This window comes from Canis lupus, chromosome 4 (assembly GCF_011100685.1).
Source record: "Canis lupus familiaris isolate Mischka breed German Shepherd chromosome 4, alternate assembly UU_Cfam_GSD_1.0, whole genome shotgun sequence".
Classification (NCBI taxonomy): domain Eukaryota; kingdom Metazoa; phylum Chordata; class Mammalia; order Carnivora; family Canidae; genus Canis; species Canis lupus.
Genome location: NC_049225.1, coordinates 45,225,831 through 45,244,511, shown reverse-complemented (window position 1 = coordinate 45,244,511; position 18,681 = coordinate 45,225,831). Strand labels below are relative to the sequence as shown.

Below are 18,681 nucleotides of genomic sequence, written 5' to 3'. Positions count from 1 at the left end.
TAAACCAATTTTAAGTTTTATGAATGTAGGGATCCTATGTCTTATTTCTCTGAGGCCACGAAAAGGGGGTTATACAAGATCAAATGACTACCCCTCAAACCTTAGTTTTTTTGCAGTGACATCATAATTACCAAACCCTACAGTATTTGAATTATAGCATGAATGTACTTTTATTTTTTTTAAATTGGCCGTACACATATAGTTTTATACATATGCATATGTGCATAAATATACACATATTAAATATGCATGTTCAATAAATCATATGGAACATATTACATATCTTAAACATTAAAATTTATATATTTATAAATTTGTAAGTACATAAATTTATATGTTTATGTTCACAAACATACACAAAAATCATATATACTAAATGTGTTAAATTACTTAAAGAGTTGTACATGAAGTTAATGATTTGATTGGATCTGATTGTGGTATATTTTAATCAAATGACCATTAAAACAAAGAAAAATAAATACTGTAGGCCATAGAGTAATCTGGTATACTATTCACCTCCATTTACCCTAACTGTAAAATATTGCTTAGACTTATCTAAAAAGGAACTCCTGTATCTCGGTCCAAAACACACAAATGCCCAGAACAGAAAAGATGGAGTCAAGAGACAAAGGCAAGACTTGCTGGATTTTTCTGTCCATTTTGGATGTGTCTGTGGACAGCTTTCCACCTATACAACAAATCATCCCTAGGGAGGACAGTGTCATGATATGAAAAAGGAACAAGAAATGATGTCTGATTCCCATGAGAAAAATAGGTCTTATGTGAAAATTAATCTCAGTGTGTTACAACGTTTGCTACATAAACCTGAACAAAAGGAAAAAAAAAACTTACAAGAGATGCTTTTTCCCTCTGAATCTATCTTTCATAACCATCTCTAGTTTTGGGTGACACCACCAAGGTGATGCAGGATAAAGCGTGACATTTTTGGTGGATTCAGCAGCTGAGCAACGAGCATCTATGCTGCCAAACAGGACCCTGGCAGGAGGAAAACACCGTCCTCATGGAGCCTCAACCCTTACTTGGACTCTGACATTAATTTACTTTGTCACCTTGACATGTCACTTACCCTCTTTAAGCCTTAGTTTTCTCCTAAAATGAGTCCAAGGAAAGCATGAATGATCCATAGACCCCTCCCAGATCACTCTCTCTCTCTGCTTCTGTGTGGAATCAGTCCTGGCTCTTCTTTTACTTGCTAGATCTTTGAATACGTCTAGTTATATTTAATTTCACATTACTAATACCATAGTTTGTGAGATCTGCTGAGAGAGAACTACAACTATATTTAAATATACAATTATAGTTGAATGCCATTTGGAGTGAAGAACCTCCAGACTTACCCTGAAAGGAGTGTTCTTTCTTCACCTACTTACTGTCCTGATTGTCATTTTCATGTGCATCAAGATCCTCTACAAGATTATGTCATCCCCCGTTTTTGATCCAAGTCGGTTATGTTTATAAATACTGTGAGACTGATATAGCCTTTTAGTATTACCTTACAGTGGCAAATGGCATTGTAAAGACATTGAGCATTTTAGAAAAAATTATATGGATACTAATTATACATATGAGAACTCAAAAATCTCTTTCTTTTGGATTTTTACTTCTTGCACTCCTGAGAAATTGGATGTTTGTTCTCCTATTATGCTTATCAGTAAATTCTTAATTTTGTTAAAGAAAAAAAAATCCAGGGCAAGTGCTTACATTATCACCATCATCTGCTCGAAGCCTGAATTTCATTAAGTAGATTGTTAATAAAATGAGGAATGATATATCACAACTGCAATGCTGTGTCTCCCAAAGTTAATGAAGAGTTATAATTTTCTAGACGACAAATTAAAAGGCTGTTAAAATGGTTGGTAAGACTGTCAACGGATTTAGCAACATTCCAATTAAAATAGGGCATTAAAGAGAATTAAAATCTTGAATTTGGAGAAATGAGAAAATATGTTTAATATGTGATTTAATATAGTTAGGAGCCCTGGAATCTTTACATGAGATAGATATCATCTTAAAGATGACATGACACACTTAACAAAAAGTGGGACATCACCGTCTAATATAATTTCCTGAACTTGATCAATAATTTGTGTGCCTCAAACATTAAAATTATGTGTTTAATTGTAGAAATGATATTGGAATAAAAATAATATTTTAGTACCTGAAATAATTTTAGTATATAAATTATTACATGCATATTGTATTGTAATATTAATATATATTAATGATATAGACATTTATATGACACTCCTTCATAACAAATCAAGTTTTTATTTTTTTGTTTTAATTTTAGCTCTCCTCTCATCCACGTGGGTACATTTTTACATAGAATAGTTACACGTTTGTGTCCTTTTATTCTTCACTTATCCTTCAGACTTACATACCCTCAGTGATTTCCTTTCTAATCACCAAATGCCATACATTGGATTTATATATGAAATTTTACTTAACCATTCTTTGCATATTGAATAATTAGATCATTGCTATTTTTTACTAAAATAAGTAAGATTCAGTAAACAATTGTCTATACATTTAGAGTAAGTTTCTAGAAATAGGATTAATGGGTCAAAGAGAATGAACACTTTTGTGCCTCTTGAAACATCAAACTTCTCATCAGATGGCTTTTCTCATTTTACACTACCACTTATAATTTAACTCCAGTTGTAATTCAACTACAACCTGGACAGCATTAGATGTCATCATGATTTTATAATTTTTGCAAAATTAATAGGTAAGATGGTACCATATGGTTGTTAACTTATTTTTAACCAATCTGCCTTAAGAATTTCACAGGTAATTTGAAAACATGACCATTTTTCTTCATCAATTTGGCTTTGTCTGTCTTATTCTTTGACAAGTGGTAATATGTAGGGCGATCTGCATATGATACCATAATTTTTTGTTAGCAGATTTGAGATATTCACAGAACTGAAATTAAGTTTAGCTCAAATGAAGGTACTCATGGAATGAGTAGTTGCTCTGTTGGCAGGAATATTTAATAGACTAATGCAGGGGCGCCTGAGTAGTACAGCCAGTTAAGCATCAGACTCTTGGTTTCAGCTCAGGTCTGATCTCAGGGTCGTGAGATCTAGCCCCGTGTGGAGATCTGCATAGAGCCCCACTTTAGGCTCCATGCTCAGCATAGAGTTTGCTTGGGTTTCTCTTTCCCTCTTCCTATACCCCTCTGCCCTGCACTCATGCACTCTCTCCTCTAAAAAAACAAACAAACAAACAAAAAACAACCCAAAACCCAAAAAACAAAACACTGAAGCAGAAAGTGTTTAGAGAACTAGTTAAAAAGTCAGTAATGGGCATAGTGGGGATAATGTTTTTTCAGGTGGTACTAAACTTAAAAATTGACCCTTCTTTGGTAGAGGGAAGTAGGTAGGGGGTGGGCTAGATGAATGATGAACATTAAGGAGGGCATTTGTTATGATGAGCACTGTGTGTTGTATGTAAGTGATGAATCACTGAATTCTACTCCTGAAATCAGTATTGCACTGTTTTTTTTTAAAAGATTTTCTTTATTCATGAGAGACACACAGAGAGAGAGAGAGGCAGAGACACAGGAAGAGGGAGAAACAGGCTCCCTGAGAAGAGCCTGATGTGGGACTTGATCCTGGGTCTCTGGGATCATGCCCTGAGCCAAACTGCTGAGCCACCCAGGAGTCTCAACTGTATGTTAACTAGAATTTAAAATTTGAAGAAAAAAAAATGACCCTTCCTATTAGTATTTCAGAAGCTATACAATCCCTCCTATTCCCAAGCAAAGAGGAGAGAAAAACAAAGGAAGACAAAGAGGCTAACAAATGGAGGGCAGAGCGGAAGTGGACAGACTATCCCTGGGTACATGCCTGCCTACTAATACCTCAAAGCTGCACTAACCCACTTGGTGCTCATTCCCTATTCCTCTTTCTGCTGCTTCATGCTTTATATTTTAATGTATGATTAGTCTATATACCACAGGAATGAAAATTCCATAAGGGCACAGTTTTTAGGGGTTTGTTTTTATCTTTTTTTTTTTTTTTAAATCTTATTTATTCCAGAGAGAGAGAGAGAAAGTGTGAGTAAGGGAAGGAGCAGAGGAAGAGAGACAGACTACACTAAGTACAGAGCCTGACATGGGGCTCCATTCCAGGACCCTGAGATCATGATCTGAGTCAAAACCAAAAGTCGGGTGCTGAACTGACTGAGCCACCCAGGCACCCCTTGTTTTTATCTCTTAATCACTATTGTACCCTTAGGGCTTGATGTAGCAATGCCTGTCCTCTAATGCATGCTTCAAAAATATTTGCTGAGTGAAGGAATGAAAGAATGAATTGTGGAAAACTGCAGATGGAGAAATTGCCTAAACTCTAGTTGTCATATCAAATTTGATACAAACAAATGAGCATTCCAATATAGAGTCGTATATAAGGAGATGCAGTTTGGGGACCAAGACACTGCCCACCCCCCCACTCCCACCCAGCAAATGATGCAGGTTAAGAGTGACCAATGAAATGGAAGATAAGATGGATCCTGTAGCCACCTCTAAGTGTCCCTTCATTTCTTTCTGAGAAAGGATCAGACGTAAATTGGAGAAGCTCACTGTATACTATTTTCAGTAACATGTGGATATATATATGTCTTCACATATACTTATGTATGTCTAGGAATGCACCTAGCTACAAGTATATACCCACAAGCAAACACGTACTCACACATACATACTTTCTCGAATGTATTGTTCAAATTAACTTTAGTAAATCCTGTGGGGGCTATCTGGTTGAGTGGAGTTAGTTAATTCAAGTATTTTCCGATATTGTAAAAGTTTTTAAAGCATTTTTTGGGATATTGCAATGAAGAGAAGCACAGGACAAGTGAATTTCAACTGATAATGGTAGTCTGAGTTCTGGATGCTCATATTATGTAGGCCAGAGGTAAAGCATCCTATAAATAGTTGTGCTTTATTGTGGTAAATGATGCTTCTCCAAGAGTGACACAAAAATAAATAAATAAATAAATAAATAAATAAATAAATAAATAAATAAATAAATAGTGCCACATGATGATGCCCCTCTTCCTCTGCACACCCCTTTTTATCAATGTGTTTTTATATCTGTCTTCTTCCTTTCATCGTCCACTGGCTACTTTTTAGGCTGTTTTTTTCCATTACATCACTGACTTGAGGTACCATTAATCATTGACTTTCATCCTATCTATAAACCCCTTGACCTAGTGGACTTCCCTAACTTAAAGTGGCATGGTCATCGACAGCAGATAATCTCCTTCCCCTTAACAGTCAATAAACCAGAAAGGATCCTTTCAGTAGGCCCATGATTCTTCTAAACCAAGGAATAGCCCTTGGTACTTTGCCTTTAAAATAAGCAGATCTTATTTTAATATTTGATTCTTACTCATTTTTTTAAAGTTTCTTTTTTCCCTAGTAAGCTAAATCAGCAGTAAACTGTCTCTGTGGTCATTCTATATCTCAGCTCTTCTTTTATCCTCCTGGAATATTGAGAATGAAAATGCTGGAGGAGACCAGTGACAGATCAACTCATCAACCCTACTGTTAATCACAAAGTGAATTCAGCTCTTTTACCATCTACCGTTCTACCAGGAAATGGATCCCTGAGCGTCTGTCCATTATTCCTTTTGTGTGTTGTGCTGAACGGAAATTCTCCATACCTCCGTTTCTGTGACTCTGCTGTCAAGGGCAATCTCTTAGGCACTGCCTGTCATTGTGATTATTGCCAATATCACTGAATTAAGGTAATCAGGCCACATTCATTGCATGCACTTTGAGCAGAAGCTGAAACCACAGGTAAAATTGAAATGCCCAGTAATGGCCATTTCAGTGTCGGTTTCCTGTTCTTTCCTAAAGTGCATTTGCTTTTGCTTTTTCCTTCTTGCCTGCTGAGATCATTGTGTGGGTGTGAGCGTCTGAGGGCTCAGGTTGATAAGTTGCAAAGGGAAAGGGTGGGGGAGAAAGGCCACACAGCTTGAATAAATAAATACATAAAAATATATGGTACTCTAGCATGCCCTACTGCCATGTCTCCATCACTACACAAGGATGTCCTCACATATTAACTTCAGCATCAGAATTCTGAAGGCAGGGAAGCAAAAGTAGCAGCTGTGGGAGCTCCCTAAAGTGGAGCCAGGCATGACATTCTGAATTCTGAAATTGCAAACCCACAGTTCAGTAGGTTGCAGCAACACAGAATGCAGATGGCGTGTTCCTTTGGATTGTCAGTGTAGTTCTACAGTATATATAAATGGCTCCGGTTCTCTCCTGTTGGCTCTGTCACTGCCTTTTAACACCAATGTGTCAGTAAAGCCATGTTGCAGTGACAATCATATGTTGGTAATGGGGCTCAGAGGAGACTACCTTGGGAAAGTTTTAAATTAACCATTTCAGAATGGAGGAGTCTTAAGTCTGTTACATGTTAGAGAAATAAAACAAAAATGCTTTACTGCATACATTAGGTGACTGTGATAACATGGATTCACTTAATGTATATCATGAAATTGAAGAATAGATGAAGTAGTTCATTATTTTCCTTTCTAAATACAAACGTGTGTGTTTTTCCCACAGCATGAATAAAATGAGGTGAGTGCACATTAAAACCACCTCAGTGATTAAACCATCTTCTTTTCATCTGTATAATAGAGTCAGAGTAAATATAAGGCTGTAATTAACTTTAAGGCCTCTGCTGATGTATTGTGAGAATAGGGCCTAACTACTTTTCCAATGACAGATGAGCCAAAAAGATTTCTATTTAGAAATCATGTTTAGAGGCTTCTCATTCCAAGGAACTTTCGCCTTCTTTCTCCACACAGCTTCACTGGTCAGTTGAGAGAATTAGGTCCCTGACTATTTGTGATATCCCATGTTCTTCTGACTTAAATCTTCTGACTTCTGCTTTGGGACTTAAATCTGACAATTGGGACCTGTACATGGGAGGCTTATTTAGAAAGTGAATTTTTAAAAAGATTTGTAAATTGCATTTTTGAGACTGTCAGCTTAGAGTTGTCTTCCATTAAGGTGAGGAAGAGAGGAGCAACAGGAGAATGAATAAAAAAGTAGTTTCCCAGTAGAATAATTAGCTATGTCTTATAAAGGCATCTTGTTCATTGAGGCTTTCTTCTATGGGAAAAAGGAATGTCGGTACCCACACTGCTACTATCTGTGGGGGATTCGTATGTACACACATACCTACAAGCAAACCACACTCATACATGTTTAGAAATGTAAAAATATCTATTTCTCACACTGTATACAGTTGGCTAATTTAGAATGATGACTTTACTTCATTAAGGACCAGTGAAAGGAGATTAGGACCAAAAGTATTTCTGTGAGACAGGCAGAATTTTGTTTCACTGTTGTAAATCATACTGTAGTTACTTACATTTATATGAAGTCAGATGTGTCAGATGTCCTAGATTTGTTTTTTAGCTATAAGTCTACAGATGAGTTAGTAAATTTCTCTAGGTTTCAGTTTGTTTGTTTGTTTATTTATTTATTTATTTATTTATTTATTTATTTATTTATTTATTTATAGATTTTATTTATTTATTCATGAGAGACAGAGAGAGAGAGAGAGACAGAGAGACAGAGAGAGAGAGGCAGAGACAAGCAGAGGGAGAAGCAGGCTCCCTGCAGGGAGCCCAACGTGAGACTCGATCCCAGGACTCCAGGATCATGCTCTGGACTGAAGGTGGTGCTAAACCACTGAGCCCAGTTTATTTATTTTTTAATGGCGATACTAATAACACAGATCTCCCTTGACTTACAGTGGGGTTATATCCTGATAAACACATATTAACTTGAAAATTAAAATATCACTAAGATGAAAATCCATTTAATACACTTAACTTACTGAACATCATAGTTTCACATGGCCTACCTTAAACTCAGGATATGCTCAGAATACTTACATTAGCCCACAATTGGTCATGATTATCTAACACAAACCCTATTTTCTGATAAAGTATTTACTATCTCATGTAATTTATTGGATGTTGTGCTGAAAGCAAAAACCAGAATGATTGTCTAGGTACCAAAGGGTTGTAATTGTATTGGTTGTTTACCCTTGTGATCATGTGGCTGACTGGGGGTTGCAGCTGCTGCCCAGCATCATGAGGGAATATTGGACTACATATCACTAGCTTGGGAAAAGATCAACATTCAAAATTTTAAGTATGGTTTTTTTGCTGAATGCTTTCTCACCATCATAAAGTGGAAAAATTGTAAGTCAATCCATTGTAAGTCAGGGACCATCTATATTTTTATTGGCTTGTTGTTAGTGTTAAATGAAAAAATGCATGGAAAGACACTTAACTTGCTGCTTGGCATTTAGAAGTCCTCAGACCATGTTAGCAATAATCATTATTGATCATTACATAAATGTAATTATGCTAATTACATTTACCCATACAGGCTAGGAAAGCCATGGAGGGAAAACCAAAAGCAGATTTAACTTACCCATCTGCATTTTGTAAAGGCCTTACAGAATCTATGAAAATGAGTTAGAATTATAGGCAATTAATGCTGGAAGGAAACCTCAAGAGTTAGTCTAATCCTTCTCATTTTACAGTTGAAAAAGAAATGTTCAGGTAAGTCTAGGAAGTGACTTCTCTAATGTCCTGCATCTGTTTGGAGGAAAAGATCCTGTCAGGTGCTGAGTTTTCTCCAATCTGGTGTGATTTGTGCCATTACACATGGTTCTCATAAATACCAACCTAAAAATTAATTGGATTTTTCAAAGTGTTTGAAAATAGAATGACTTCAGTGTCTACCTCACTCTATATGTACCTACTCCAAACCCATTAAATGGCTGGACCAAGGGACTATTTTGTGCCACATAACCAGATGTAATGAGCAAGGTCACTACCATGTTAAATGCTACATGCAACTAATCTCTGACCATTTATTCTGCAAATACCTATTAAACCCCTGGTGTATGCCAGGCACTCAGCTAGCAATAATGATAGTTAATATGTGTTGAACACTTATGATACTTCAGGCTGTAAACTAAGAGGTTTGCTTGTATAATCTAATTTAATTCAAACAGAAGCCCTAAGAATTAAGTACTGCTCTTATTTTCTTTTTATCATATGAAGAAAAATAAAAATCAAATAAGATTCAAGTCCTCAGTCTATTTTAATAGTGTTTGTCTTCTGGTACATAGGTGATGCTCAATAAAATATGTATTGAATACAAAACAAAAACAAAAAATATGTATTGAATGGATAGGCTTATAGTCTAATGGAAATACTATATGTATGAAAAAAAATGATGCATTGAAACTGTTCTAGGCAGTATAAAAATCAACACACCACAGTGTAGTTAGGGCTTAAAATAGGAAATGGACTTCATTCAGGAAAAAAACCTGCCTAAATAGACTCTTAAATATGCAGATGAATCCTGTCTTAAAGCATATCCCAATTCTTTTTTTGGACAAAGAAGCAGACCATTCAGGGTGTAGCCCTGTAGGAACAACCTTTTTTGGGGGGTGGTTCAAACTTTCATTTTCAAGTATCCCTTTTACTTTTAGAGGGACCTCCTCCTATAAAGACAAAAAGACATCTGGAACACATCTGCAATGCTGATTCCCTGTTTTGCTCTTTTAACTCACTTCCTTAGGATAAATAGCTCCTACTCTCTGTTATTTAGGACCACTGAAATAAATTCTCCATTTTCAAGTGAGAAGGAACTAGAAAGTTGCTACGTAAGTAAAAAAAAAAAAAAAAGACTTTTATTTTTTAAAAATTGATGTTCTTTACTAGAGATTGTAGGACAATTCTAGCTGTTATCTATATGCACAAAGGGAAAAATATTTAATCCAAGAGTAAAATGCAAACTCATTTATTTGGCCAATGTATCAAAACAGGCAAGGAAAAAATAAGAGGGCATTTCGGGGGCATTTGCACCAGCATGGGAAAATAAATGGGGGTCCTTCTGAAAGCTCCTCTCTCTCTCCAGCCTGCTTTTTCCTGTTTCCTATCTGGAGGCTGACAGGAAGGGATCACCCAGAAGTTATACTGAAGTGAATGTTTTGTGGAGTGGGGACATTTTTTTTCCCCCTTCTGCCTACATGAGCCTTACAGGATTTATCACAGTTCCCCGGGGTGAGAAAATTCTTTGCCAGGAATTTGCTCTAACTTTCTTTGACTTTGGTTCCTCAGCCAACTGCTTGCACCTTTTTTCTAGGCCAATGATGAGGTTGTTTGCTAAGGTAGAAGGGAATAAAGGCAGCTGAGGCTGAGATGGCCAAGTTATTCTGTTATCCATGCCTTCTTTGTGTTATACTTTTCTCATATTTCAGGTCCAGGTGGCATTTATTTGTTTATTTCCACTTAAAGTCTGCCTGGACATTGAATCTCTTGCCTTTGCTTTTATGTCTTCTTGACTCTCTTTGATTTATTTGTTTATGATGCTCATTTATTTAAGTGCTGAAAAATATTTGTGAAAAACAAATAAACTAACACACATACACACACAGAACCCAAAGAACCTTTCTAAAGAGGCCACCACGTGTTATATGATAGCTTCAGCTGACTCGGGATCTTATCCTGTCCCTTTTAGCCACCTACATCACAGAGAGATAAAGTCGTTTTTCTCTTTCTGGAAAACATCGTGAAAACACTTGGGCTCTAGATGCAGATAGATCACATTCAAATTTCACCACCTTACTCCCTGGCTAAGTGACCTCAGTTATGCAAATTCTCTTTACCTTTTCCTCATTTGCAAATGAAGATTAAAATTTTCTTCTTGGGATGCCTGGGTAGCTCAGTGGTTGAGTGTCTGCCTTTGGCTCAGGTACAGGGATCAAGTCCCACATCAGGCTCCTCACAGGGAGCCTGCTTCTCCCTCTGCCTATGTCTCTACCTCTCTTTCTGTGTCTCTCATGAATGGATAAATAAAATCTTAATAAAATAAAATAATAAAATAAAATAAAATAAAATAAAATAAAATAAAATAAAATAAAAATTTCTTCTTCTGTAGTGTTGTGAAGATCAAATACCATGGTTCACATCACATGTTTAGGCCAGTTCTCAAGAAATTTTAATTTTCTTTTCACTCCCTTTGTTACTCTTCCTATTCCTCCTTGAAGGTGGAAAATACAGCACTACTGTCCAAAAGAAAAACAAGAGGGGATGAAGGATTTGATGGTTCAAGCTAGAATTTTCCTTTTATGTACTTAACTAGTGGGTCATTCAAGGTACTTCACAATTTGTTGAGAGAACCATTAAATACCATTAGTAGGTCATCTGCCACTGACTTCAAAACTATAGTCTTTAAAATTCAGCCAAATAGGGAAATCATTTTAATAGCTCCGATCACTTTGATTTGGGCCATAAGGCCATGGTGACAGATGCACTAAGCATCTCATAAATACCAGGGTATTTCCTTTAGCTGGCATAATTTGCAGAATGGAAATGGTCATGTGCTATCATTATGTAATATGATATCATTTAAAAATGCAAAACTGTAGTGGGGGCATTTTGACCAAGTGGCCCCGCAACTTCAAGCACCTTGGTGAACACCCTTCAATCTGTTCTGGGCTCATCTAAATGACCCTCACATAGACAAGTGCCTGATATTTGGCCTTTTTCTCCTTCAAATCCTGAAAGGAGGATTTACATTAGTACAGTGTATAGAGCTGGACTGAACTTTTGAGACTATCTAGTCTTTTAAAAGTCCTTTAACTATGAGATCTGTGATTCTAGCCCAGTCTTCTGAATGTACAGATAAAGAAAGGGAGATTTGAAACAGTGAATTTACTAGACACAGCTAAGTGGGTAACCAGGTTGGGCTGAAAACTGAGCTTTTATCTTTTTTTTTTTGTAGATAAGGATGTGTGTGTGTGTGTGTGTGTGTGCACCTGTCACGTGCACACACACACACGCACTTGTATTGCATTTTTATGTATAAAGCATGTGTGTCTGTGCATATGTATATTCTCCTCCCTGGAAAACGTGCTGAGATGCTGCTACCTCTGTGTCACAATTCTAAGAGGTTTTTTGTTTTATTTTTTTCCTAACTGCAATTAGCTTTCTGTAGGCTGATAAAAATCATATGTGCTCAATTTTTAAGAGTCAAATAACTTAGAAAAGTATTACAAAAGCTAAAATTCCCTGAAATTCCAGAAATGATATCTGTAAATATTTTGATAAATGTTATATTGATGTATTTTAAATTTCATTAAAGTATATATAAGACTCCTGGAGTAAGACCAGTATTCAGTGAGCTTTACTACCAGGCTACTAGGACTTACATTCTAATCAAGAGCATTATGTGATATAGGACAGTAGTTCTCCAAATGTCGTCTGGGACAGGCAATGTCATTACCTTTAAACTTGAGAAAAATGATCAGAAACTGTGGAGATAGGGCCCAGTGATCTGGGTTCTTCTTCTTTTTTTTTTTTTTTTTAAGATTTTATTTATTTATTCATGAGAGACAGAGAGAGAGAAAGAGAGAGAGAGAGAGAGAGAGAGGCAGAGACATAAGCAGAGGGAGAAGCAGGCTCCCTGCAGGGAGTCTGATGCGGGACCCCATATCGGGATCCTGGGATCATGCCCTGAGCCAAAGGCAGACACTCAACCACTGAACCACCCAGGTGTCCCTGATCTGGGTCTTAACAGGCCCACATGACTTATTCTGATACAAGATCAAGTTAGAGAGCCTTTGGTATAGTGGAGAGATCTGAGTTTGAAAGCTCTGATCCTCTTAGATTGTGAGTGGAGAAATCTGAGTTTGAAAGCTCTGATCCTCTTAGATTGTGACCTTGAGTAAGTTAGTCACCCAGCTATAAGCTTTGACTTTTTTCATGGTGAAGGTAAGATAATATGTACCTTGAAGTGTTGTGGAGGTTAAAGATAGATTATGAGAAGTACTGAATCAAGTGACTGGCCCATGGTGGAAGTCAATCAGTGTTAACCATTATATGAGGCCATCATAGCTTTCATCTATATTTCAGTTATACAACTTATTTTTGAGTGATACAGTTGTATATGCTCTAGGAGAGAAGCACACTATTGTTGATATTTAACATTTACAAACAGCAGCGTAGCCAGAGATATGTGATTGCTTTCTATTTCACAATTTGTACGCCTCAGAAACAAGTGATTCTTCTTTGCCAATTAAGTCTTCATTGAAAGAAGGATAGCTATTTTTTTTTTAAATACTCTAACCTGTACATTTTGAGCTAATAATCATGGACATGAGATTCTCCAAGGAAAACTCCGATTTGATCATAAAACTAAACTGCAGATAGGGGAGTGTATGGGATTTCATCTTTCTCTGTCTGCCACATACAGGAAGACAGAAATGGGATCATTAATAGTTATTTGAACCACACTGTGTTTGGGTAGAACCAAAGAAATATTACATAAGTAAATAGGAAATAGAAATGGAAATAAATATGACCATGTTTATCATTTTGTGTGTAATGCCTTAAGATATTAATCATTTAGGTACAAGGTAAATTGATCTTAAGAAAGATGATAAATAAGTTATCAGGTAAAGGAAACAGGATGAACTTCTTAAGATGCCGAAAAATTTCTCTCTACCTCTCCAAAAGGGTCAAGATGGACGGAACTTGGCCTAATTTGGCGTAAAATGTCAAATTTCAGAAACTGTGCCTTTCACCATTATTCAAGTACAAGCCTGGCTCTAGCAGCCCCTACTGGCAACAATGTAGAGCAATGTTTATAACTCTAGAGGGTTTCCCTCCCATTTCTGCTCTATGTATTTAATCACTGTAAATTGAGAATGAATTATGATTAGAAACTTTCAACAATTTCAGAAAGATTTTTAAAAATAAACCAATAAAATGAAATAACGCAATGACGATGTTTAAGTAGGAATATTATGGCAGATAAATTCTTGGAGGTTTACTGCTAATGGCCACTTGACATTTTTAAATAGAGCATTTCAGTAAATCACTGGAAATTAGCTGACAAGAATTTATATTCATCTATTTAAATGATACTTATAAATAAGTAAACACGGTTTAAATATAGTTTGAGTGATGCTGGAGTTTATAGCAGCAAATGTCCTAGTGCAGGTTTTTGTTCTAATTTCAGATCAATTCAACAAGCATCTATTGTAGATTTCCTTTGAGCCAGGAAATGTGCTAGTTCCTAGAGACCTATAGAGGAGAAAAACCCAAACCCAATTCTGCAAATCTAGTGACTAATTGCCCACATAAGAGTCCATCACACTTTACTCCAGAAAAACATTCTTTCTTCCCCAATTAACGTATCAAGCAAGGGGACTTTTTTTTTTTTTTTTTTTTTTTTTTTTTTTTTTTTTTTCTTAACCAGTATCTTTTTTTTTTTTTTTTTGCCAGAGCTTTTTGCGCTGTGCTATGGATGGCCTGTGGAGCTGGAGTTTGAAAGACTGGGATCTAATATAAATTTTGCCACTTGCTAACAGTGTGACAAGCAAGGGGACTTATATGACTTCTAGGTTAGAGTTGAGAATTTTTCTACTTTTCTGTTCTTAATTATATCTTGTGGATTTTGGCTTACATGCAAGAGTTATACATTGGCCAACTATTTATAGTAATGCTAGTGGAGTATTTTAATTGTGTATGCATTCATTCATTCATTCATTCCAAAGGGTTGAAGGTTATACCCTGCAACTGTGTGCCAGACATTGTTCTAGGCACAGAAAATAGTAACAGCGAACAAACCAAGATTTGTGCTGCATTGAACTTATGTTCTATGGTGGGAACACCAGCCATGAATTTATCAATAAAGAAATAAGATGATTTCAGTTAGTGGTGTTAAGGGGAAAAAAAAAAAAAGAAATAGAGGTTTTATAGAACACTTTGGGGAGGGGTAAAGAAAGGACTCCTTACACAGAGCTTTTTGCAAAGACCTCTCTGAAAAGGTGGTATTTGAATTTGAACCTGGAGGAAGAGGAGCAGAGGCCTGTGCTGTGGAGATCAGCTGAAGAGCATTCTGGGTAGAGGAATGGTCAGTGTATAAACCTGAAAAGAGTAGGTGCTCAGTTCAGGATTAAAGAAAGGCCAGGGTTGGCTGAACTTTCATGAATGAGGGGGGAAAATTATGCCATACTATTAATTTGGTGAAGAAAGCAGGACCTATTCTCTAGGTTTCTGGAGGTTCTGTATTTTTTGAAATTGTAATGGGAAGGCCTTAGATCTGAAGCATGGAAAGTATATCTACTTTGTTGTTATACTTCTGTAACTGATCTTAGTAATTTTACACATATTTTACACATATCCTTTAAAGCAGGATAAAGTCAAGTCTCTCAAGACCCATTCAGTTGAGATACTGGGGAAAACCTCAAAGTTCTACCCAGTTGTCATTTCAATTCAACAAGTGTTTATACTTATAAAACTACTAAGCTAGGCTTTTTGAACGTTACAGGAATTATAAAGTAATAGTTTCTGCCTCAGATTAAGTACATGCTACCAAAGTAAGATCTATTGATAATTACCTATGATATGAAATTTTAACGAAATAATTTCTAGAAAAAAATTATTTCTACTGTAGAAGCCTAAAGGAGAAACCAATAAATTCTGAATAACATTATTCATGTATTCCACAAATATTTTTTGATTACCTGTCACATATCAGGAAAAAAAAATTCGGTGGTGATCAAAACACACACAGCTCTTACACTTATGGAGTTTGGCGTCCTCTTGGGAAGGCAGGAATTAAATATGAAATATAGTCACAGATTAGAATAAATGCAATGAGGAGAAAAAAATGTTACTTAAGATAATATCTGGTACATAGGCACTCAATAAATACCAGTTAAGTAAATGAATGAATGAATGAATGAATGAATGGTGTATAATAGAAGAATAGGGAGTGACAGGCTTTAGAAAGCATGTTCAGAAAAAACCTCCCACAGGAACTCTCTGAAACGAGAAGAAAGTGAAATCATTATCATTTCAAAAGACTGGGAGGATGGGCAGCCTCTGGGTAGAGGCACAACTGTGTGAAGGTATAGAGATGAGAAAGAGTTCTAGAATATGTCTGAATGCCAGGGAGATGATATTCAAGAGGGAGAACATGGCAAAATAGGGTGAGGCATTTCAGGCCTTGAAGAGTTCAGTTATATTCTAAATCAGTAGGTAAGCCTTTGGGGATCCCTGAGTGGCTCAGCGGTTTGACGCCTGCCTTCAGCCCAGGGTGTGATCCTGGAGTCCCGGGATCGAATCCCACATCAGGGTTCCTGCATGGAGCCTGCTTCTCTCCTCTGTCTGTGTCTCTCCCAATCTCTCTCTCTCTCTCTCTCTCTCTGTCTGTCTCTCATGAATAAATACATAAAAATCTTTAAAAAAATAGGTGAGCCTTTGCATGACCTCATATATTTAACTGATCATCCTAATTTCCACAAAATGAATTAAATGGGGACAAGAGCTAATGATGGAAAACCGTTTATGATGATACTGTTTTAAATGAAATAAAAAACGATGGTGGTTTAGGCTAAGCTAGTTAGAGTATAGATGGATAAAAATGGATGTATCCCAAGGTTTTATAGATACAGTCACTGGATGTAGTGGGATGTTGTATTTTCCTTCTAACATTCAAGCTAAAAACTTGGAGTTATCCTCGTCTCGGCATTGATTATAATCTTGTTAAAAAAAATCAGTCTTATTCCTCTGTTCAAAGCCTAGTATCATTCAATAGAATATGTAAAATCCTCAGTAAGATCTCCAAGCCTCTAAGTGCTCTTCCCCCTGTGGATCCCTGAATGATTTTCCTACTAGTATCTTCCTCTCTCATTCTGAGCTAGCCACATTGGCTTCCAAGATTTCAAAACACAGCAATCCCTCCACCTCAGGCTATTCATTTGCCTTTGCTATTCCTTTAAGATGAAATTCCATAGGTAAACATGTGAAGCAGTCTTTCACCTTCTTTGGCTCTTGGCTCAAATATCACCTTCACCCTGAGATCTTCCCTGGTTGTCTATGTGTTCAAACCCTTCTTTCCAATATAGTGTATCTTCTCTCTCTCTGCTTTAGCTTTTTTCTTAATATTTCCCAGGGTCTAACAAAGTAAATATTTTATTTAGTTTTTTTTTTTTTTAGATGTTTGCTTATTTCCTCAACAAAAGAGAAATTCATTGAGAACTGGGTCTGTTTTACCTTTTTTTTGTCTTGTTTTGTTTCATTACCATATCCCTATTGTCTGTAATAATGATCAGTTCACTTTGGACAAGTAAATAAATAAATGAGAATAGTTGCAGAAGAATAAATATATGAGGATAGTGCCTTTCAGTATAAATTTTATCATAGCTAAAATTTATTGACCATGTGAAATATGAGTTTATTGACTTTGTGCAATAACAGCCCCTCTCAGTGTGGGGATTTGGGTAAGTACATTTGGGACCACTTGAATCTTGAATGGCTTGCCAAAAAGCTTGGACATGGCCCTAAAGATATTTGGGGTTTGTGAGAAGGGAGGTAGCACATTCTGTCCTGTGTTTTATGTTAATAGTTTGAGGAGTGGTGTGACGAAGGTAGTAGGAATGAGTAGACTTTAGAATTAGGAAAAAATCTACCAGGAAATTACTGAAATAATCCAGCTATGTGGATTACTGAATTAATCCAGCTATGTGGTGGATGTCAAATGTGCAAACTCCAGTTTTGAAAATGGAAATGGAAAGAATGGGGTCTTGCTGAGAGGAGTGATCACTGTTGGTTTTAATGAGCTTCATCCTCATTTAGACAATTTATTTAGACAATTAGTTTTTCATAGCCCTAATTTCTCACAAAGCATTTAAGTCAGTCACTTGGAATATTAAAATCTACCTTATATCCTGTGATATCACTTATTATGGAAAAGAAAACCATGTTATTTTCCTGGCTAAAATACTGGGAGTTTTCCTGAATTATTTCATAATGACAAAGTCACTGGATTTTAGGATATCTCAGTTCTTATTGATTTCTGTAGCTAACCAGACATGTGATCTTGAGTGTGTCACCTCTCTAAACATTGTTGCCTTATGGTATAAAAGAACATAATGGAAAGAGGACACCAGAGAGTTGTCTTCAAGATCTGCATTTGAACTCAGTCTCTCTGACTGCAGATCTCATGCTCTTGACCACATAGTCATAACCCATGTGACCCCAAGGGTAGAAGTAGAATACTCATATGGTTCCAATTCCATACAAGGAAGAGCTTTCAAAATGCAGAGAGGTAGAGCTGTGACAAAGTGATCTCCCTGTCAAAAGAGAGATGCAAGTAAGGGCTGGGCATCGTGGGCATCTAGTATATCCACTCACCAAGTGTTGGCCACAAGATCCAAGACAAAAGAGTAGCTGACTTCTGTGATTTAATCCTTTTATGCTCCTGTCTAAATCCGAGAACAAGGAGTCAGTGGTGGTTCATGTTTCCACTACCCACCATCATTTCTGTTTCTTCATCATTCCTTTAACTTTAGGGTCCACAGCATCTTCCTGGCACTTTTAATCTGACGGTCATATATGTTTATCTGTGTCTCCACCTTAATTTTGAGGGCAGGGATTAGATTGCATTCTTCTTCATGTGTTCTCCAATGTGTAGTCCCAAACTTTGCTCCCAATAGGCATTTAAATCATACTTTGCATTTATTGTATATTGAAGGATATTATGAAAAATATAACACATTCAATTCTACCTAAATGCCAATTAAAATAAATTATTTC

The 18,681-nt window shown here is 36.4% G+C and overlaps 1 protein-coding gene across 5 annotated transcripts in view; it reads left to right on the top strand.

Moving 5' to 3' along the window:
• Window positions 1–18,681, top strand: part of LOC119863952 (teneurin-2-like) — a 664,488-nt gene that overhangs the window by 606,427 nt on the left and 39,380 nt on the right. The window lies entirely within an intron of this gene.